Source organism: Ischnura elegans, chromosome 11, assembly GCF_921293095.1.
Source record: "Ischnura elegans chromosome 11, ioIscEleg1.1, whole genome shotgun sequence".
In the NCBI taxonomy this organism is placed as follows: Eukaryota; Metazoa; Arthropoda; class Insecta; order Odonata; family Coenagrionidae; genus Ischnura; species Ischnura elegans.
The window spans coordinates 95,484,334-95,508,143 of NC_060256.1; the positions used below are offsets into that span (position 1 = coordinate 95,484,334).

Here is a 23,810-nt window from a genome sequence, read left to right on the forward strand (position 1 = left end):
GTAGTGTCAAAGTTCGAACTTCTAATGCCATGTGAGGAATGTGACTCTAGGTTAAAAATTTCTTTTAGAGTAGTTTTTCAAAGAACGGTAGTTATAGGAAAGCATCCTCTCCGATGAAAATATAAAGTATTTACTCTCTGCCCTGTGAATTTCGAAGTAATTTATTTTGTGAAAATTATATCGACGATGAACTAAATGCCATTCTTTAATTGCCGCCAAAGCGATTTTAATTGACGAATACTCTATTATTCAACTCGTTTGGCCCCCTTGACTGAATACGCATGTATTCATTTACTAGTGTAATACTATGTCTAACTTCTGAAAATTGTATTCCGTGATGGTGTGCCGACCTTTGATATAAGTGACACGCGTGTAGTAATACTTGACATTTGTCATGTTTCTTTGAAAATCATACAGAAATATCGGTTTGATCACAGGAACTGTGATCTTTACGGCAATCCGGTAGCTTACTTCCAGTACTCCGGTTCTTGATACTTTTTTACAAGGTCAAATTAACATTAAACTCGGAACACATTGCATTTCATACCAGCCACACTACTTTGCTATTGATTATGAGAAATCCTGAATTTAAAAAAAATCAAGCTCCTATCTGTGATAATCTCGTCTGCCAGTTATCAACCCTTATTCGACTTTTAATATTGCTATAGTGTGGCTACCTGAATGGTGAGTTACTGATATTTGACGCATTTATTGTATCTAAAAGGCATTTAAGAAAGTCCTTGATATTTCTGCCTAGGAGACTGCAATCGACTCATTTTGTTCAGATATATTACTGCCATTCCGAAACCTCTCTGTTGCAGTCGGTCATATAATTTCTTTGAGAGAGAAAATATTGGCGATCGGATTTGGATTTACTGCGCTTCATTTGGCCTTTAATTTTTCCACACATTTCGCCTTTGAGGTGGTTAGTATGATAATTTGTTGTAGCCTTTACCTTCACCATCATCCTTTAGTTATCCTCTATGGTAACTGTAACCGTTTAATTCTTAGATATTGCCAGCCTTTAATGCGAACTTCTGCTTTTCAGGTGCACGAGTAATTTTGGGGTTGCGGGTTAATTTCGTGAAACGGGAGGGGTTTAATGAGCCATTGCGAGGAAGAGGAAGCCGAACGAATTACGGTGAGTAAATACCATTCACTTGATGGAATTTATTTGATAAATCTTTAAATATTCCATAGTATAGATCTTCTGTATCTCTTGTCTCTCTTAGTCGCTCCATGTTTGTGAAAACCGATGCAGTTCTTAAAACTTATTGCGTGATATTATTTTAAGTGGACGATACTTCATTTTTTACTATTTTCTAGCAGTGTTCTATTCTACGAATACTCACCTGATTTACTAGTTTGATCCTACGTGGCTATGGTGCCTATGAAGTCAACTAGGAGAAATTAAAAATGGTAGTGTTCCGTAGCTCACTGAAATTTTGAGTGAATATATTTTAATATTTAATGATGTTATGTGGACAGGGATGGAATCTCTCAAATTTGGTTGTATACCCATCCTTTCTGATTCCTTAAATGCGTTTTACGATCCCGCTCTTTTGCCATCCAGTTGTTTCGCGTTTATTGCTTTCATCTACCACTACGTGTTTCCGTGCAAGACATTACTACGGTGTGTGACACGGGGTGGTTCCATACTTGGCAGGTAATACTCATCTTAGCCTTAACCAGACACGCGCTCGCTTGCCGGACTCAGGACAAGCACACAGGACAAATGCGGTCTGGGGCCGTATTCTGTATTTCGTCGGTGCCGCACCGGTCGGTTTCCCTTTCAAGCCCACCGACTGGAAATCAAACCGTACCGACAACGGATTCCGCACCGACGACGACACTTTCAGCGATTCTGTAAGGTCGTCGGTTTCAAACCAGTCGGTACGGTTCCCCTTCCTTCCCAAACAGGGAAAATCCGAATATATCCGAAGTTTCACGTGTCTCCACCAATGAAAGAAGGGTAAAAACAAGTGAAGACTCATTGGCACAGTTTGTTGTCATCATTCTCAATCTTTTTATTTGCGGAAATTACGACTTATTGCTAGATTAAGATAAACGATATTGGATAAGTTGTTAACAATGCTTATATAATGTGTGGTAGTAATGCTGTACCTACAGAATCGAAGGAAACAATATATTACAGCATCACAATAAAGTTTGTATGTGATGGAGATTGTTGTTGCTGGAATGAATTATTGAAACTATCCTTGAGATCGTAGTTTCTTTTTTTAAATATTGGTTCCGTATAATGCTATTTATTCATGATTTGGTAATATAGTTGTCAATAAGTAAGTTCCGTATAAATGTTATCAACGGAAGGTTATGCCATTGGCACCGTAGCAGACGAAAATAGCATACCATGGAACGTGAACGTAGGATTCAAATGCAAATGTAATATTAGAGGAACAAGTTAGGAAATTGTTATAAAAATATGGAGCTGGGTGCAATTAAAAGAAGTGTAATGACGAGGAAGTAAATAAATTGTGATTGGGTGAAATACATATGTATAAGTTGCGCATTCCAAGTGAGAGAAAATGATAATATTGCGGTAAACCTCATACTTATTAACAAATATCTTCTTTTATCGTCAAGGGAATCAATGGCTGACGATGAAATGAAATAAAGTTGCCCGTTACAAATGAAAGAAACTGATACCGTTGTGGCAAACTTCATACTTAAATAAAAAGATCTTATTTCTATGCCGAGAGAAACGCCAAATTGATGATTGAGTGAAATAACAGTCGCCTATTCAGAGTGATATAAAGTTATAACATTGCGGCAAAACTCATATTTAATCAAAAATATCTTTTTTATGTCAAAGGAGCAAGTAAATGATGATAGAGAGAAATAAAGCCTATTACAAGCCGAGTGAAAGTGCGGTAACATAAATGAGAGAAAGTCATTATATGTTAGCAAACCTCATTTTTATTAACCATTATCTTATATTTCTGTCAAGGTAATTAATATAGATGATGACACAGTGAATTATAGAGGCGTATTCGAAGGGGCAGAAAAAGATAACATTGGAGAAAACCTCATTATTTACTCGGTGATGAGGTAAAAACAAAATAAAACGTACAATGCGCACCGGGGAATTCATGAAACCCACTAGTCGGTGGCCGTACCGACACCTCTTTGCTGTCGGTACGGCTACCGACGATCTCCCGTCCTCTCGTCGGTGCCGCACCGACCGGGTTCGTACAGAATCGCACGACTTCTTACCGGGAGTCGGTGTGACGTCGCACCCGACGAATCGGTGCCGCACCGATCGGTTTGGTGTTACAGAATACGGCCCCTGATCAGAAACTAGCAGAGTGCTAAGGACACGAACATGCTACCATGTTAGCTAGTTATATGAAAAGAAAGGTTAGCGTAGCAAGTGTTAGCGTAGCATGAGCTGCCATAAAATGCCAAGAAATGAATGCAGATAGCTAGTATTGACGGTAATAACAGCATAGTACGTCATTAACTATTCAAGCGGAGCCTATTTTACCTTGACGGAGACGATTTATTCTTGAGTTAAACTGTCGTAGGGACCTATTTGCTCTAAACTGTAGAAATGCCTTTGGTCATGAACGAGAGTACTTCCGTTGTGGATTATTTTCATTTCCCTAATTTATGTAATGGACTCGCTCTCTCAGGTCCGGAATCTCAATTCATTAGAAGAATTCGGGAGATTGAAGTGAGGGATAAGATAAAGGGAAAAAGACATTCCACAATCTGCAATTTTATGATAAGTTTCAAATAATTAATATTAGTTTGTAATAGATGGCGAAAATTTTTCGTAGTTTTTGATTTATGAATGAATTGTAACATGCAAACAATGTATTCTGCTAGCTATGTTGACAACTATAATATATTGAATTCATCAGGCCATCAAGATTAATACTTCAAGGTATGTCAGATTATATTGATCTATCTTCTACTTAAAGTTTTCAAATGGTTTCTATGCTACCACAATCTTCCGAGGAATTCCACACTCCTCACTCGGTCGATCCATTTAATTTTGATGTAGATTTCGAAGTGGATGAATTTTCATATAGCCGAAAGCCATCAGTTTCTCCTCGTCTGATATTGTCCATTATTCACTACCATAGAGGAACATACTCCAATTGTAAATTCAGATGAATCGTTTCCTTATTTAATAATCAAGCTAATATCATGTAAGCAAGCAAATATCCTGCTCTTACAAGAATCTAGGTCTATTATTTTTCTGATAAGATCTCTTCCCCTGGGCTATTCTACTGATAATTTCTTTCTTGCTTCTTCCATCGCTGGTTATTGTGCTTCACAAATAGTATAACTGGTCGGCATCTTCCGTGTTTGTTTCCCAATATTTATGTTATTCTTGACTTCTTATCTTTTGCTACACTCTACACAACTTCGTCTCACTCCGTTCTTAATTTGTGATTGTTCATAGCTGGGTCCTAATTTTATCATCCCAATTTGTTTCTTTTAAATAAATTGTGTATAAATTATCGGTCAAGCACCTTGTACCCCGAATTATTTCATGATTCTAAGCGTTTAATTCCAATCCAAGCTTCTGCTCCGTCAAATTCTGGTCTTCTTATTTGAGTTCCCGTTTCATCTTCTATAAACCCTTAAATCATTTTCGATTGCTTGAATACTGAGTCTCCCTCCTTTTTACAACTCTTCCAGAATCCATCTCTTAAATTTGTATCCATTTTTTAATATCGGCGTTCCATTGGCAATTTCCAGTCATTAGATACTTCATGTTGCCTTTTGAATTTTATGAATATCAGTGGCAAAGAGAGAGCAATATCTACGGCTATTTCTTATACACGAGAGAAGGGATTTCGTCTGATCCTGGTGAATTATTTGGACTGAGAGATTTCAATAAATTTTCTATTCCACGAGCACTAATGGCAAGAGGCAGCATCTTTCTTATGAAGTGGTTATCAACCGTCAAGGATGAGATCTCAGAACGGGGTCCTCTTTGACATTAGTCGACATTAGCCTGGGCCAGTACTGACGGCGTTGAAGAACTAAATTAAACCTTTTCGTGTATCAATAACAACATAGTGTTTCCCAAATAAGTCCATGTAAATTTTAGTCGCTGTTACGTACAGAGGTGCAAGGACGGTATTATCCTTCCTAAATATTATCATACGACAAGTGATCCAGTATACCCGAATTACTTATTAAATGAATTGATATCAGCAAACAAAATATTTTTTTGATATTATGAAAAACCGTCCAGTGGATGGGGATCTATATTAAGATTTTCTTTATAATGTAATCCGAAAAAATACGTAGAGTATCGCCTTGATTGTAGATCATTAAGAGGTAGGCTCAGTTAAGGTGTGTGTGGTCTAGATATATCTGCGGATGCTAGAGTTAAACTATACTTCGTCTAAGGCTATCCACTCAGGGAGAGAAGGTCAAGGCAGCACCCGATGCTCTCTTCGCAATCTCTAGAGGTCATGTGGACGACCGCTGTTCATTTCTAATGGACACGCACGACATTCGATCACAAATTTTCAGTCATAAGTTCTCCGTTTTTGTCACTTGCAGTAATAAATCTTACGATCAATGTTTTGAAGTGGTCCATCTGTATCCTTCAGGCAGCTTCTACTTTTCCGTGATGTTTATGTATGCCTTCGAATTTACTAGGGCAGCCTTTTAAGTGTTGGGAATGAAGAAAACTATCAAAGGTACAATAACGCATTTCTTTTGTTTTTCAAAGTACTCTCCACGATAGTCAATACACTTTTGCATTCGATGGAACCAGTCGTTATAACATTTATTCCATTCCGAAATAGGGGTAGTCAAAATGGCTGTTTTGTAGGCATCAACCGCTTCTTCAGACGTCTCGAAGCGCTATCCTCGCAGCATATTCTTGATTCTGGGTAATGTGTAAAATTATTGGGGCTTAAGTTCGGGCTGTATGGAGGATGATCAAGAATTTAGACGTTTTGTTCCAAAAACGACTTTATGACTCGAGCGGTGTGTGAGCTTGCATTGTCATGATGGAGCGTAATGCGTCGATTTGGGTTATCTTTCCGAATCTCAGCGATCTCTTCCGGTAAGCAAATGATCGTATACCATCGAGCATTAACTGTTCTTTAATTTTCAAGAGCAATCGTCGCTACATGCCCTGATTTGGTTGCGAACGATGCGACCATTTTCTTGGAAACGCTGCGAGAGCGAACAACTTTTGCCGGTTTTGAGCTCACTTTGGAAGACCCACACTGAACATTGGCATTTTGATTCAGGCTCGTAGCTATAGGACCATGATTCATCACTATGTGGCATTATTTAGTGTACCCCCCAAAATTTCTGGTACCCCCCAGATCCTTCGAAATCCTCCGAACTTCCTCCGAACTTATTCGCAGAACTTCTCCCGCTAAGGGCTTTTCGCGCAAAGGATTTTCCTCAAAGGCCCTTCGACTCAAAGGCTCGAAGACTCAAAGTCTCGGACCTCTTGTCTCCGAACTCTGTCCTACGAACGATGCCCTTCGAAGCTGCCCTCCGGCGCCAGCCCACCTGGAGATCAAGACTTACATAGCTAGTACGGCGGAGGAATACCTACTCCTGGAAAATCACGGGGAAGTGGGTGCTGAGGCATAAGAATGCATTTTGGAGTGAGAAGTACTCCACTTTTTCCTATCACAACTCTCTCTCCCTCCAACACCTCATCCTACTATGTCTTTCCCCTCCTTGAATTCCAATGGCTTCCCTCTAGCAGCTATCACACCACTTGGCTATGTCTCCAACCCAGGAGATAGAGGAGAGGAAACCCGGCGGTATGCGGAAAGCCGAAAATTTAGGAATTGAAACGTCTAAGGGCACTACAATTCCGGTGATGTATTGGTTCAAGTATCATGCGACGTAGTTTACCATGTAGTATATTAGTTCTACGGCTTGAATCTTAGAGGCGGGTGATTCGTTGCTTACACGCTATGAGGAGATGTTTCTTATCTTTGAAACTTAACTAAGGTCGTATGAGGTCCGGAGGATGTCGGATGACTATTGGATTCTTAACAACGTATTTAATTGTTGAAATATAACCTCCTACTTTGTCTTGCCATCGGGGCAGATGAGTGTCAAGTGACATTTTACCACCTTTTCCGCGTCGCCCAGCCCACCCCATGTGATGAATCACGGCCTCTGCTTCCTCCCTCATTTAAAGTTATATCGCCTAAGAATTCGTCAAAGCAAAGTGGATTTTTCAACTACCTTGAAACCTTGTAGCAGTTGATTTTTGGTTGTGTATTCTGAACTGCAACGGTCTACTCAACATCTTAATTCCTGGAAAGCTTCTCGTTGATTGAATTGGAATCACTTAACATACTTCAGTTGTAAGGAAACGCGAAGCCGTCAATTAATAATAATTGTTATAATGGTTAAAATTGAAATAGTTGTATGTGAGCTCAGCTTTAAATTTCTCTTAAATGCTACACCTCACAAAAAATGATAATCAGGAAAATTGTTACTTATGATTTTTATCTGTTGACAACTTTAAAGATTACAGAAATGTAATGGGGTGGAAAGTAACTTGAGTGAAATCGGCTCTATTAGGAAGCAAGAGAGGATAAATTTTATTTCTTGGATTTTTTTCGTGTTTATTGAAATATAATATCCTATCCTATATAATCCTAAACATAATATCCTAGATTAACTTTGGTTCATCTCATGGACGTTTTCTATATTAATGTTAGAATACATCTCTTATTTTTTGGATCATTTTCCCTTATTTGAGCGGAATGCTTTCTAGAACAATGCGATCTTTGATGATAGCTTTCTTTTCCAAACCCTGAGTACTTCCTAAGAATTAATTGTCGAAAGTTGAGATCATATACTTTTATTTTCTGTCTACATCGTTTGCTACACCAGCCCAACTGTCAATTTTCAATGCTCATTTTAATCAAGTACCAATTACGTAAGTAAATACCTAAAAAAGCTGTTTGGAGAATTATTTTTCTATCTATGACGCATATTTTTCGGTAAAAATCTGGCGGCTAATTGGAAATGTATGCTGCACATGTATTGGCAATGTTCGACAAACTATAATTCACGGGCTAGTGAAAAACCTCTTTCTTGATCTGAAAAAAAGTCTTTTCAACTCAAAACGACCAAAATATGCTGTAGATAAGTAGATGTAATAAACTGGTATATTCTCTCGCATGTGTAACAAATCATAACAATCTGAAAGTAGGGTTACAGCAGAAAGTGTACTGTCAAGAGTTCTAAATAACGTTGGGTCCTTGATGATGATGGAATTCTTTAAATCTTACTGATGTGCAATGAACATTTTGTAGGTATTCTATTGCAGGCCAAAATTTCTGTTCACCGACTAATTTGCTCAATGTCTCTGATGAAGTACATACACACTCAGGCGCCCAAAATTTCAAGATTGAAAGAATTCGGGTGGCTCTATACTTTCCCTTCCCTCAGCTCTGCCGAACTTTTGCGGAGATTTTCCTTGGAATGGGGGAGGAAGCTTTGGCTGTTACTAGTCGCGCTAATGTGTAGGGGCTGCAAAGCGTGGTTGGATGACGCGGGAAAGGTCAAATCAGTCGAATAGTCAAATATCACTCTACAGCAGGGGTTCCCAAACTGGGGGGCGCGCCCCCCTGGGGGGGCGTGACACCCAAATGAAAAAAATAAAAAAATTACAAAAATAATTTCCTCAGATCTTTGAAATAAAGTCTTTCTAAGTTTTCATAATTGTTTTTGTAAAGTTTCAATAAAGTTGTAAACTTTATCAAAGAAGGTTACAGGTAATTACATTCGTTTTTCATGTAATACTTGTTTTAATTTTCATCATACGTACAATTATTGAATCTTTCCATTCTGCGTTACCGCATTCAACAGTGAACAAAAAAATCTACCTACTCACCGTATCAAGTCGGCACATACTTGTACGAGTACAAGTACTTGTACAAGTAGGAGTTGGTATGTACGGCACCGTGGAAATAGGGTATTGCAAAATGGAAAGCTGATCTGTGTAGCGGGGGAGGGGGGGGGGCGTGGTACAAAAAATTTGGGAACCCCTGCTCTACAGTAAACTGCCCAAATGGCTATGATTGATTGGAGTTTAATTTCATCAAGTAAGCGCGTGAATAATAACAAAGCTAGTGAACTGATGTTAAGGCGTGAAAGAGCTGTTAGAGCTGCGGAGAATTTTTATGCAGTACGTTAGTGAGAAAAATAATTTTTAGTCTGAATAAGTTCTCTAATATGCATTTATTTGCCAAAATTTACATTTCAGTTGTACAAGGCATATTCTTAAAGAAAGGGTGGTTTGGTCACAGGAAAAAATATACTCATATGAAACACATTTTATTGGCACTTTTAGTTAGCTACAAACCTAGTTCACTTGCCTAGATGATCGCCGTTCACTTATAAGCATTTTTGCTATCGCTGCACCAGCTTCCTCAACCCCTCTATTACATAGAATATCGCCTCATTAGAGTTGGACCAGTTGAGAACGCCGTTCTCATGTTCCTCTTCGGTATAGAAACATTGTCCACCGAGCCACTGTTTCATGTGCAAGAAGAGTAAGTAGTCGTTATGTACAAAGTCACGACTGTACGTTTGGTGGTCAAAGAGTTCCCAAAGATCATCTAGAATTTTCTTATTGGTTTGGACTGTATTGTGAGGACGCGCGTTATCGTGGAGGAGAATTACGCGAGATGGCAGATTCCCGCGTTGTTTGTTTCGTATCGCACGTATCAGTTTGTCTTTTTGCAGTACACATCAGCAGTAACTGTTTTCCCAGGTTCCATAAAATCCACTCGACACATTATATGTCCCGTGAAACGGTGGCCATCAATTTTCGACTTGTGTTCCGAGTTCCCTTAAACTTTCTCCGTTTTGGTGAAAATGAGCGTCGCCACCGCATCGATTGCTGTTTTGTTTCTGAATTTCAGCATCCGACAATCCTTTTACACACAAAGGTAACTCGACTTACTTTATGCATATGCCTCGTACTATTTATTTCGTAATTTTGTGCTGCATTAAGGCAATTAGGCACGGAGTTCGCATGCACTCAAAACTTGGTAGTCATTCTCACCCATTGCATAACCATATAATTCCTTAGATAAACTTAAAACTTCATCAAAATGATCTTGAATGCTGTATTTATCATTGAATACTGGTAAAAGAAGCTTAACTGTAGTGATTATCCATAGGCATTGGACGCGCAATTCAGCCTGAATTTTTGAGAAATGTTAAATTTAAGGGCTTTCAGGCAGTGATTAAAGATTAAAAATAACAGATTTCGAAACAATTCCGATCTAAGACCCCGATATAAATTGGCAACTGTCCCTTATAGCGCATATTTGATTCTGAAAAAAGCCACTTTTTGGCCGGTCCTATTACGATAGCGAGTGTCACTGGCTCCATAATGATGTAAGGTGAGTGTGAGGCGAACTACCACATTACACTCTTACTTTTCTCTTTTTTTGTTAACTTCCATACCTGAAATGACAACATTGTAACTACGTGAAGAGAGAAATTATAAAACTAGGCATACGCAATGGATTTTTGGTATCTATCAAGAACAATGTTCATGGTAACAAATGCAGTTATTCCTGATTGAAAGTTTAATATCCTGATTGTTTTTTTTATCCATTGCAAGGCTATTAGATTCGTTGTAAGGTCTTTCGTTGATGTAGGAAGTTTTGGAGCTCTATCATTCAAAGTAACGGACATTAAATTAGAAAAAAAGAACGTCTCCCCTAATTTTTCTGTATTCCTTCACGATAGAAATTGATAGATGCCGAGTATTACGATAGCGAGTCGCTTACTCCATAATGATGCATGTTGAGCGTGAAAAATGCAACAACATTGCCTTTTTCGTTTTACCTTCATCGTTTCTGCACCTTCTCATCTTTCCTACGGACTATTTGGATTATATAGACATTCTTCTATGGCCTTCATAAGGAACTTGTCCATTTTTTCTATAGCACGAATTAATTATGCCTCTTAAATAGGGAGGTATCCGTCAAATAATATTACTTTTTCCACTACTTTTTAGGCTTCCTTTTATCTTGGATGCCATGGAAATGTTTCCCGTGGCGTGTTTTAACGTATACATTTTTTCTCTTATGAGTAACGTTTTAGAGTTTCTTTATAGGTCTCGTGATTTGGACTCCTAATGAATATTTGTAACGCTTAATATATTTATAGATGCTGAATCAGCTCATTGATCTAGTTCATTGATATTACCGGCTCTTACTCCTTTACCTAAAAGTAATCGTCATATAGCATCATGTAAAGAAGTATTTTACTATCAATTGTTCATCTTATCGTTCACTTACCTGAACTAAAATTTTCTCCAAAACTTTATCCCAAGATTCCTTTAGTTTATCATAAGCCTGATAAGCACGGCCGTTTTTTCTGTCCCTTGGAATGAGAGGTCAAGTAATAGGTTTTTTTCTGAATGCCACGGTCATTCCCACAGTCCCTTTTTCCATTGCTTATATTACCTCACATTCCTTATTTGCAAATGTCATTCAATCAAGATCCAAAGCATAGAGTGACAATCGCTGTTAGTGGAAGTGCGTTTCGATTGGCTGAAAACTAAGCGGAAGATCCGTTTTGTTTTACATTTTTCGAATCATAATTGATTGTCTGCTTCCCTGGAAAGAAATTTTGAGCAAATATTCTTTGAGAAAGATCAGCTGGCTTGTTTCCCCGCCTAACACTAGTGCGACCCTCGCAGTATCGTAGAAGCAGTTTGTATGGTAAAAAAACAGCCCATTCCCAAATTATAAACAATAAATAACATTCTATCAATTTTATTTATGGAGGAGAAGAAAGAAATTCGTAATAAGTAGTCGCGCACGTAATATTTTCATGTTACAATTCATCACTCCTGTTTATCACTGAAGGCATCTATCCGCAGGAAATTATAATTAAATATATATAATATTATATTAATATTTAATAATTAATGTAATATTATATTAAATATTATATTAAATATATTACATGTAATATATACGGATCAGTTATTTACGTAATTTTAAGTTGATAAAAACAAGTCGATATTTTTGACGGTATTAGCGATCAAAGAGTAATCATTGCAATGTAAAAATTGATGTAGTGTCAGCCGTAAAACCAAAACACAATATTTGCTTATTTGATAAATGCAACTTCACTGAATTTGGTGTGAACCTTAATGACTCCTACAATAAATTCGTAGCTATATCAAAGAAATAAAGCACAGATGTAACATGGAAACAATTCTTAGAAATTCTGCGCCAAGGAATCCACGAACATATTCCGCAAAAACTGAAATGCATAAGGAACCACGCTGGTACAACATAGATATCAGAAGGGAACTTAAGAGACAGAGAAAACTATACAACATGTACAGAAAGTCCATTACGTTATGTAATAAATCGAAAGAACCTGAAGCTAAAGAAAGTTACGCTGCACAACGCTAAATAACCAAGAAATCAATGCGATTTGCGATGCGAAAGTTCAAGAAAAAAGTACTCGGTGAATTACTCGAAGAAAATCCGAAATCCTTTTGATCGTATGCGAGAGAGCTTCAGGGAAAACATGCAACCGTAGATTCTTTATTTGATAAAGATGGTAACCTTGTCACCGAAAATATTGACAAAGCTAACACGTTTAATTCCCACTTCGAAAATGTATATACACTAATGACGATACTCAATTTAATTTAGACATCCCATATACTGAGGAATCGATGGAAGACATCCTAAACAACGTGATGGTATAACTAAACAACTACAATCGATTAAGAATAGTAAATCTCCGGGTCCAGAGGGAATACCAGTGCGTGTCCTCAAGGAGTTAGCTCAACAGATCGCACCCTACTGAGAGATAATATTCAAGAAGTCACTATCTGAAGGAAAGTTACCGCTAGACTGGAAAATTGCAAGCATTACACACATATTCAAAAAGGGAAACAGACATGACCCAGGCAACTACCGTCCGATTTCATTAACATCGATTATAGGCAAGATACTTGAGCATATCATCGTTAGCAATATCATGACATTCTTGGACAGACGTAACTTCCTCCATGACTGTTGGCACGGATTCCGAAACGGGAGATCATGCGAAAAACAGCTCGCGCTCTTTCTTCACTATGTTATCAAATCTGGTGAATCGAAAAGGCAAGTTGACGCACTATTTGCAGATTTTAAGAAAGCTTTCGACACTTTACCTGGCAACAAACTTTTATACAAATTACGGTAATGCGGATTAGACGCAACAGTGGTAAACTGGATACGCGGCTTTATCAGAGATCGTAAACAATAAGCAGTTCTTGACGGAATTAGCTCTGATGTGGTAAAAGTAACATCAGGTGTTCCACAAGGAAGCGTAATCGTCACCCTTTTGTTCATTAATTACATTAATGATGTTTTTCTCCTTGAAAAGAGTGGGGACTCGAACTTAATTTGAGCAAATTCATTACGGTACATTTCTTGCAGAGTTCGTCCCACTGTAACCATGTTTATGCAGTTGATGGTATTAACATTAAGGCAACCCACGAAGTGAAGTACCCGGGAGTAACGATAACCTCGAACCTCTCGTGGGGAACACATATAAGGAATATTAGCAGCATAGCCCGGAGTAATTTAGGATTGGTCGAGCGTATTGTGGGAAAATTTTCGGATGAGAAAGTAAATGAAAGGTGCTATTTCACACTCGTCCAACCGCACCTTGAATATGTAGCGAGCTTAGGGGATCCGGTGCAGAAAGAATTAATCCGTGCACTGAACAAAATACAAAGTAGGGCTTCGCGTTTCGTCAAAAACAGCTACGGGAGTACAGACGGCGTTACCATGATGCTAAGCGAATTAGGCTGGGAGCCATTGGAGACTCGGAGGCTGCGCGCTAGGCTTAGATTGCTTGAACGATTGAGAATGGATATCTTCAAAAGCAAAACGGAAAACATAATATTAGAGCCACATTATATTTCCAGGTCCGATAGAAGCGATAAATTAAGTAATATGTTGGACTCTAATAAACGCTAGTCCCAACTTCGTTAGAGCACTTCATTTTTTTATGTGTATATGGCTGGAGTCCTAACACCCCTTGTCACACGCCTTTTAGGCGGCTTGCGAGGTATCATGTACATGTAATTATAACTTTACTCACGTTTGTGAGCAGGAAAGTTGATAGCCAGATGAATTGGCTTTTCGAGCTGTCTTTTTGCGTTTCATTTCATAATATATATATATAATGCTAATCATAATATTTATAATGATAAGTAATTAATTATGTAATCATATTAAATTTAGTATGTCGTGAATCCACTGTTTTTCATTGAGTTACATATGGTTTCACTTTATGGTTAATGCCAAATCATCATCACTGGTAAACAATCATGGAACATATTTATGAAATAATTTCAGGTTGTTAAGGCTCATCATCATCACTGGTCAACAATCCTAGGATTGGTTTGACGCTGCTCTTCACTCAGTTCTCATATCAGCTAATCTTCTTTGCACACCTAATTATTTCATCTCTTTCACATCTTTTTTTGCCTGTTCCATGCATTTCATTCGAGGTCTTCCTTTCCCGGCCTTGCCATCTGCCAGTCCCTCGACGATTGTGATCATTAGGCCATCATTTTTCAAGGCATCGCTGTTTTTTCGTTTTCTCATCATGGTTTACGTGACCCTTCTCTCTCACTCCGTTGATCCATTTGATCCTATTATTCTTTTGATACACCACATTTCGAAAGCCTCTATCCTTGTATCTCTGCTACTGTCATTTTGCATTGCCCCCTTCAGTAGAGAGCTAGCGTGTAGAGATTTCCCCTTCTTCAAAACAAAATCTTATTTTTTTAATTCCTGCGATAGTAGGTTGGGACATACAAAATGGGAGATAGTGTCATGTAAAGCAGTCGATTAACTATTAAGGTTCTTCGCAATTGACATTGGAAATTTTTTTCTGGGTTAATTTGCAACGTGAATAGATACTTCGTTATTGAGTTTAACGAATGTAAGCTGTTGGCTACTTTATGACATTCGGCGATCCCAGAGGACTTATGCAATGCCTTTCTACTTTTCAGTGTTGCCTGTTCAATCATTCAGATTCTACTTATTCCCGTGAAACACAGGGTATGCAATTTCACATCTTTCAACTGGTGATGTTTCCCCCACTTTGTCGTTTCGGCATTTTAGTATTGAATTAGGATTTATTTTTCCATCCATTATAGTTCTTCACTGCTTTGAACGATAAACTTTGCATTCCATGTGGGTTTGTGCATCAGGCTGTGCAATTTATTTTCTCCTTGAAAACGGGCTTTGGAACCCATTTGACATATTCATTCCGAATGCGATGGCCTGCATTCGTCCCTGATCATGAGTGCTGGGATAACCTCTCTGATTCGCTCGGAATAACAACACGACACCTACTACCTTCGAAAAATCATGGGAATGAATTTGTTGGAGAAGAAAGACACCCGCCAGTCTTGATATTGTCCTTACGGAAACGTGCGCCCGTTACTTTTAGCTTTAAACGGTTGAGTCTGTCATATATAGTCATAGATAATTTTATTATTTCACGACACAATGATGCCTAAATGCGTCTGTTTCAAAAATGTATATTTACACATATCTCACGAAGGGGTCTACGTATTGAATATTATGTTTTGAAGGTGTCAAATCGACGTTGACTTATATTGTGAAGTAAACCTAATTAATCGTTATTGCGGTATCTTCAAACTTTATCTCTCTGCATCAACTATGGTTATCGTCAGTTTTTTCGATGGTAAATTCATTTTGCCGCCCTTTTATCGATTTCGCCATTTCAAAAGTGTGAAGGCAGTTTGATGTCTATTTCTATATAGTGTATATGTCATTTTTATGAATCTGGTAACATGCTGTTTTATGCATATGTTTTAACGCTATATTTGCTACACATGACTATAAAGCCTTAGGTGTTGATTATATAATTGAAAAATATAAAGTTATAAATGAAATATTTTATAATATTAAGACTTCCTGGACATAGAAGCGCATTTTCGCGATAAACCTCCTTTAAACTTGAAGTTGGAATCGCTTATTCTCCTATTAACGGATCAAAACTTTTGAACAAATTATTCCCATTCTCACACTCATTTGCGACAGTTAAACTCATTCTTCAAAGATCATCCGAGAAAATGTCACAAGAAGCATGTAAAGAGTAAAGAAGCTAATAAAACATAGACATCGAGTCATTCGCTCAAACACAGCTAAGTGCATGAATAGATGAAGTGAATGAGGCTCAACAATAATGATATGATTTAATTATTACTTAATTGACTTTTCGCGTATCATAATGTGAATATCATATTTTTTTGACTATGGAGTTATCACGGTTATCGTCTACCTCAGCGTGCTCAATACAAAAGCCATTTTAAAAGTGAAGAATAGGAGTCAATTGTCAATTCTAGTTATTCCTAAGTTTCCTCTCATTGTAAATCGATGGACCCTTCACTTTTCTCTCGGCCTGTAGGCGTAACAGAGCGAATTTTCTGACGCTAACGCAAAATAATGATTTGTTGGTTTACTACTCAACACTCCTCATTTCTGATTTTTTAACTAATTTTGGGTGTGATATTGACTATCCATCTTTTTCGAAATGCGTTAGAAGAGTGATTTTCTATGTCTTAATGTGTATGTTGAAGGAAATAATTACCAAGGCTACGCAAAAAGACAGCGGTGAACTTTTATATATTACAGGTATCGAAGCAACTTTGAATGTAAACCGAACCCTTGGGATATGGTAATGAAACTACGATCACTTAAAGATAATTATTATTTGGTTTGATTATAGGTAATTTTGCCGGTCGGAGAGAAAAGATCGATGCTTGGAAATATTAAAAGAATGAATCAAAAAAATTACGTTTTATATTATTAACTTTGCAAACACCGGAGGGAATGAAACCTCATCTATTGATTAAATATTGACCTAATTTCAATCGATGTGTAACATACCTTATTTATATGACACACCGTGGGCATTTTTCTATAAATTTCAGGATAAATATAATTTATCTCGAACCATAAATTTTTGTTCGGATGTCTTTATGTATTGTTTAAATCTTTTGAGAAATAGACTATAAGAGTTTGAATGTAATTTAGACATTTTGTGAAGGATAATATGTGGATTTACGAACTAACTTGAGTTCTCTTCTCTCTTCTTTACAGAGTGAAAGCGTTGGGAAAAGTGTCTACGGAGCAAGGAAGAGTGAAACCACCAAATGAAGGAATTCAAGTCATCGGCTGCATGGATGAAGAAGGCAGGGATAAGGCGTCAATGAGGGGGCGGGGGTTTGAATGTTAGGCTGTTCTTCGCGTGGTGTTTTCGGCAAATGAGTGATACTTTCGTGCGAGCGACTTTTACACATTTTTTCACATTTGCACACAAACGACACATGGTATGAATTAAGGTATGAAGGTACAAAAATCTCCATGAGTGACCACGTCAATCAAAAGAACACCAATGAAAGAGTCGGAATTGACTCGAAGAGTTAAGTATGGTTAAATGGTTGCAACTAATGAGGTTTTTTATTTTTTTATGTGCCTACTAATCCTACCTCTCTCCAGGTTTTGAAGAGCAGAAGACAGCAGTAGAAGAGGATAAGATATAATGAAGACAGCCAAGTTTCTCTGGATTTTGAAGAAAAGAAGCCAGGAGACGGGTTCGAAGAGGACCTCACCAAGAAGATGATGAGAGCGTTGGCTTTGAGTTGGACCTTCAGGGCCGAATGTTTTGCGTAACGTAAGGCTAGGCAAGGGTTTTATATTTTTGTATGTGCATACTAATCCTACCTCTCCCTAGGCACAAGTCAGCCCCGGATTTGGCGAGCAGAAGACAGAAGACGACGGTCGAAGAGGACATAGATCATGCTTCTACGTTTCTTGAAGAACATATGTTCTCGGCGCCATCACGTTGCAGTAAGATTACATTCTACAATTCAATTCAATCATATTCATATGTTATGAGATCTCACTTTGAAATTAAAAATCTATTTATTGGACAAAATCAGTTATGTGAACGAATATTTTTCAACTGAAAGTGGTTTAATTTTAAGCAACCGTTTTCTTTTTAACTTTGCATTTCAAACTTAATTTTAACGTTAATGTGACGATGTTTGAAACATACTTTCACAATTCAAGTTCAATAGACAGTGAAGGGTCTTGATAAATTAATTAAATCTGTAAACGTATTTGCGTATTTGAGGAATTGCCTTAATTACCTATATCAAAGTCTTGTATATATCTATCATTATTTTTTTAAATAAGCTGCTGCATTCATTTGATTTTTAAGTGCTATTAGCTCAATATTTTCTCGGTTTAAATGCGGAATTTCTGTTAACATACGCATTTCTCTCTTCACAATTTGAATTGCAACTATGTTCTCATTCCCGGAATCGATTCGGAAGAAAACGGAACTGCTCTGGATTTTAAAGACTTCAGAACGGATTCAACGGAATTAGGTACTTCATGGTAGGAATGGAATTCATAAATATAGCAAAAGTAAACCAATTGTTGGTAAAATGTGATTTTGACTTTGTATAAATTATTGCGTTTTGGTTAATTGCTGCTTTGGTAACTGCCTTTCATATTCGATGTAAAAATTTATGAGCCAGTAATCGTAAAAAGTTCATTATAGAATTACCTACCATTAAAAAGTTTTCTACCCGTTAGACAGTGGGTTTCACAACTTACTTAGTCAAATACCTTGAGAAGAGATTTATTTTTTTTTCAAAAATTGAAGGAAACAATCATTTCTGTTACCGAATAGGTCTATTGTGATTTATAATGTAATTATTCATTGAGATTATATTATGCTGCTATTATTTCTTCTTTCTCAATAGATATCAACATTAAATTAACATTTCCAGTTCTTTCATTTCATTCACTATTTATAAAGGTTTCAATTTTCTGAATAATTTTTTCGTATGACATTGATATGAAAGCTGGCCTATCCCCAGACAAAAGGTTCTCTCAATCATAAAAGCAATAATGCAATGCAACACAATTGCTTACTCTAGTACTACCCTGTGATCAAATCCTAGACTATCACTGTGCATATTTTTAATGAAGGCCATGTAAAAAACATTTGAGTAAGATAATTGTGCTAGAAATTATTTAATTCGTAAATTCTCTTCGCTTCAACTAAGAAAAAATTAATTTCAGTCACCTTCAAATATATCAATTTGCGTATACTTATAAGTAAATGAATTGATTTGAATTGCTTCATCCAGTTCTTGCTTAGCCTGTCTTCCGTAAGGAATTATAATTTTTAATAATTTTACCGAGGACAAACCTCGATGAGATAGTTAGTTTTATCGTGAGTTCAAATGATGCTTTTCATTGCAACAGGTGATATTGCTGAATGCTACGTTGCCCTGGAGAAGAGTTGCATTGAACTACATCTCAAGGGCCGAAGATAGAAGAAATTGAAGGAGAAGGCCTGGAGTAGTGTTTGTTGGAGTAGTGGACTGCGGGCTGTTTGTGTGTACTATGTTATTGCTTAGTGCTTCATTGTAATTTATTTATTGTAACGTGTTGTTTTTTTTAAAGCTTTATGGGATATTTAGGCAGGAGGGTAGGAAAGAATCTATCAGGATTCGTAGGTCGTCTACATGCGTAGCTTATCTATCAGGAAAATAGTTGGTACCGCCTCAGTACTTAGGTCGTCGCCATGCGTAATTCAGTTCAAGTTCGTAGTGTTTTCGCCGTTAGAGGGGCTGCTGCGATGGTTGGGTTCGTTAGATTACGATCTAATTTCAAATGTATCTACTATATTTTTTTTCACTATCACTGGAATCATATTCCAATGGAGGTCTTACGAGGAGGTTAGTGGTATATTTATTTTAACTGCTCCCAAAAACGTTCTTCAATCGTACGATAATATGAGATACTATGTTTAAAATAAAGGGATATTTCCAAATTTGCTTACCAATTGAATATGTTTATTAAAACATTTTTTTAAACCTGGTTTTTAGTTGCTTGGGGACTATTTTCATGATTTATGTGTCTATGTGTTGTATTATAACAATTATGTTTATATTGCCTTCCTGTATCCTCCTTTCTGTAAGTACATGCAGAATTAGCTTTAAACATTAAACATTTGAAGTACTGCGCTTTTCCATTTATTTTTTGCTGATGACTTTTCTTCAATGCTGTTATTATTTAAGCAGTCTGAGCGTGTCTCGAAAGCACTGATCCATATGAGCCATCCAAGTATCATTGTACCACTTTTCAATTGTTTTTTTCCATGATTGCAGAGGCTGCAACTATTTTTTATGCATTCACGTTGATGGTTTCGGTGGAAAATATCAACATTGTACGATTATTTGAATAGTTTTCATTGGTAAGAAATACATATATTTGTACTGCTGTGGCTATTGAATTCAAACAATTGCACAGCAGAAAAGAAAGTATTTTTGACCTCATAATCTGGGTGCATCCGTTAAAATTTTATCAATCTTTTTGTTTTGAAAAATTAAGTCAATGCGGTACTGTCCGCATACCAGTATTTTCAGCTTCATAAGTGTGATGTGATGCGTGGGTCCATTTTCTACGAGGTTTCTTCCGCACTATCTGGACAACCATCACTACTAAACAAAGGACTTTTGGTTGCCAAGGTTATGGACGAGGTCCACAGATCCCTCTTGCCACCCAGTCGACATGAATGAGGTCAATGGTCACTGAAGTATTAGGGGGAGTATGCGGACAAACAAGGTGTCACACTCTTCCTTTGTAAGTATCAAAAAGTCAATATAGACAGTTATTTGACTATCAGCTGTTGACCAAGGCTATCGACCATTATATTAATGAGGATGATTGAAGTCATTTTTTAAAGTATTCTACCGATTCAGGTAGGTTTACATGAAGTGTTTAAGAGGAATTTTGGCAGTGCCCCTTCCCTTTACAGTGTTCCCTTTTATAAATACGGCCTACTCCCTTTCACTCGCATTGCTCTCGAGGCAGTAATCAAGGGGAAATAGGGAATGGGTAAGGGGCCGCTATTCCGTAGCGAGGAAAATCTAAAATATAAAGTTGTAATAATCAGTAGTTTCTTTCAGTGTTTCAAAATGATATTACTCCGTAGTTTTAACCCAGTTATTTAGCTGGAAGTTTGGTTGGTTTGGTGAGGATCGAGATTAAGCCAAGTGCATGCAAATTTAAAATGAGGGGGTGAGAAGCCAAAGAAGGGTACAAGAGATTTTGTTTCTGGCCGAGTGCGAAAAGGAGGGAATGAAAACGAACGAGATCGACCAGACAATATTTAATATTGCTTTTTATTTTCCCATCGGCGTGAGCGCGATTCAAAGGCTCGCTCTTATCCGTTGGCCACCGAGTGTTTGTGTATTCACTCACCCATCTTCTGGACGTAACCCTTTTAAAAATCAATTGGCTTAACACTGCATATGTTCAGGGTAGGAGGAACCACGTCTTTTCCCGGGGAAAACCCAATCACCTCGGAGATTCAAAACGGAGGTTAGTTTGTATTCTTGAAGGTAGAACATACTCTAGAATGGGCCGAAAAACGAGTGAATTTCGCTCTTTCATGGTAGGCGTGGCAATTACGATATTTTATTAATTATTTTTTTATCTCGTATTTTCCACTGGTCACATCACACTTGTCGGATTTTTTTAGGCATTGCAAAGGCACCGACTGAGAGCCCATCTGAAGGTGAAGTGGAAGAGGGGACTTAATAGTCTCCACCTCGCCAGAAGAAAGACATTATATTGTATATAATTATACTTTGCCAATATTGCATTTCCTATTATTATTCCTTATTCCATCCCCCCAATCACGCCCCCCTTATTGTGTGGGCGTTTTCCTGTAGTGGGTTTTTTATCTGAAGGATTCTACGCCCTCATGTGTTTTCCAACTAACCGACATATTTTTTCTTAAATAAGATTATCTATACTTTTCAATCTTGTTTGACATTTCGGTAATAGTTTATATGGTATATTTTTTGTATTGTAAACATTTATTTGCCGTTTTTAAATAAGTTTGAATTGAAGCTATCAAGAGGTTAGGTGGAATAGGGGACTTATTACTAGTAGTAAGTAGTACTATTACTACTAGTATTTAGTAGTCTCAACCTCGCCCGAATAAAGACATGTTATTATTATTATTAATTTATTGTGCTAAAAAAAATGAATCGTGGTGATTCTATTCCTAACTACCTATGGAGTAGAGTATGCTGGAGTTCTTTTGACGGATACTATCGTACTTAACGGTTTAACGATTTAACTCGCTTTCGTTCCCTGCGGGGGCTCTCTTTCCCCCCTGAACTGCAGCCTGTTCTTGTCAATCTGTTAGTTCTTACAATTTTTATGTGCCTTTTGTTCCTTATGAGTCATTTTTCGGTGATATCTAACCTTAGTTTGATTAAAGATAAATAGAAAATTTAGTGTTTCTACAATTTTTCGTAGAGCTTTCGACGATTTTAGAGGTGGTCGATTCTATGACTTTTTTGTATTCCGTGTCGTTCACCCCAAAAATTTGTATGAGTGAGTCAGTCAGTGTTCGAAAGTCGATTTCATAGCATACAGATGCATTTTTAACTTCCGCTGTCGACAAAATTACGTCCACTTTTTCCATTTGCTCGTTTATTACGGCGCTCACGCATGCGTGCATCTTCACTCAATAAAAATCTTCGATAGCTTCGGTCGCCGTCTTACTGCGAGATGTGTACTGCTGGAATGCATAAAATGCTCACTTCATAGCACGACACTAATTTACAAGGAAATGCAGACCGTCCTGGGTAATACTATCCTGAATTCTCTTATATCATGAATGCGGCCATGATTGTACCCACTCTTGTAATGTCCTGAATATCCTATACTGAATACTCAATGCGAAAAGAAATCAGCTTTCTTGTAAGGTTAGGAATAATGAGTGGTGCAAATTTCACAGACACACCTGAAACGTGCTTCTATCACTTGCTTATTTTTACGGCCTAAATGCAAGTTTTCTTCCTCGTGATTTGATCCCTATTCACGTGGACCCCCCCCCCCCGGATTTCTATCACACCCTCGAATCTTCCTCTCTCATCATGAATGTTGCATTTCTCCCTTACGAAGGGCCACAACACTTCCATTCCGTCTCCTTCGACTGATACCCTCTAAACCTCTTGTTCAGTAATCCTTCACCCCTCTCCTTATTATCTCATCCATTTTACGCAAAACCTGTATTTTTAGAGGTCTAGGGCTCAAGACGGGTTTATAGACAAAAATATGAGATATAGGGGGACGCGGGGACACATACCAAGAATTATTGTAATTAAAACACTTGAATATGACTTATCATCGACACAAAATATTTAGAAGTTAGAAAACGACGGTTAAAATTCAAACAACTCACAGTTTACACGTTAAAGGTCAATTAATTGAACCAAAATGGCTGCAGAATGAACATGAATGTGGGGGGTTCACGATGTTTAATGAACGAGCGAAAGTTTTTCAGTTTTTTTAATGCTGTTTTACCATAGCCATGTATCTGGTAAAATTAAACCTTTATTAAAGTCAAAATAAAAACTATTATATAAGCGTTGCATATTTACCGGGTATATTAGGGGGAATGATAGTGAAGGATAAATGTATTTAGTCGCATGGCCTCGTTATAGAACTACAACGGTAAAGAAAATAGCGAGGAACTAATTGGTTAACTTGGTCAATCTGCTTGGGAAGTAATATTCGTTGCCATCAAGTCAGGAAATTATTTCGATACTCATTGAAAAGAGGAGACAAAGCCTATTCGCTCGAAATCGTTTCCTGGTTCCTTGCAATGATAGGTAATTTTATTTCCTTTACTGTATGTTAATGGGT

The 23,810-nt window shown here is 37.4% G+C and overlaps 1 long non-coding RNA gene across 1 annotated transcript; it reads left to right on the forward strand.

The window, feature by feature from the left end:
- The first annotated feature begins 767 nt into the window (after positions 1-767).
- On the forward strand, positions 768-19,926 carry LOC124168195. Its single transcript, XR_006866864.1, has 4 exons — positions 768-1,141; positions 17,163-17,484; positions 17,562-17,912; positions 19,344-19,926. It is a non-coding gene; the product is annotated as an uncharacterized LOC124168195 (long non-coding RNA).
- Positions 19,927-23,810: the final 3,884 nt, after the last annotated feature.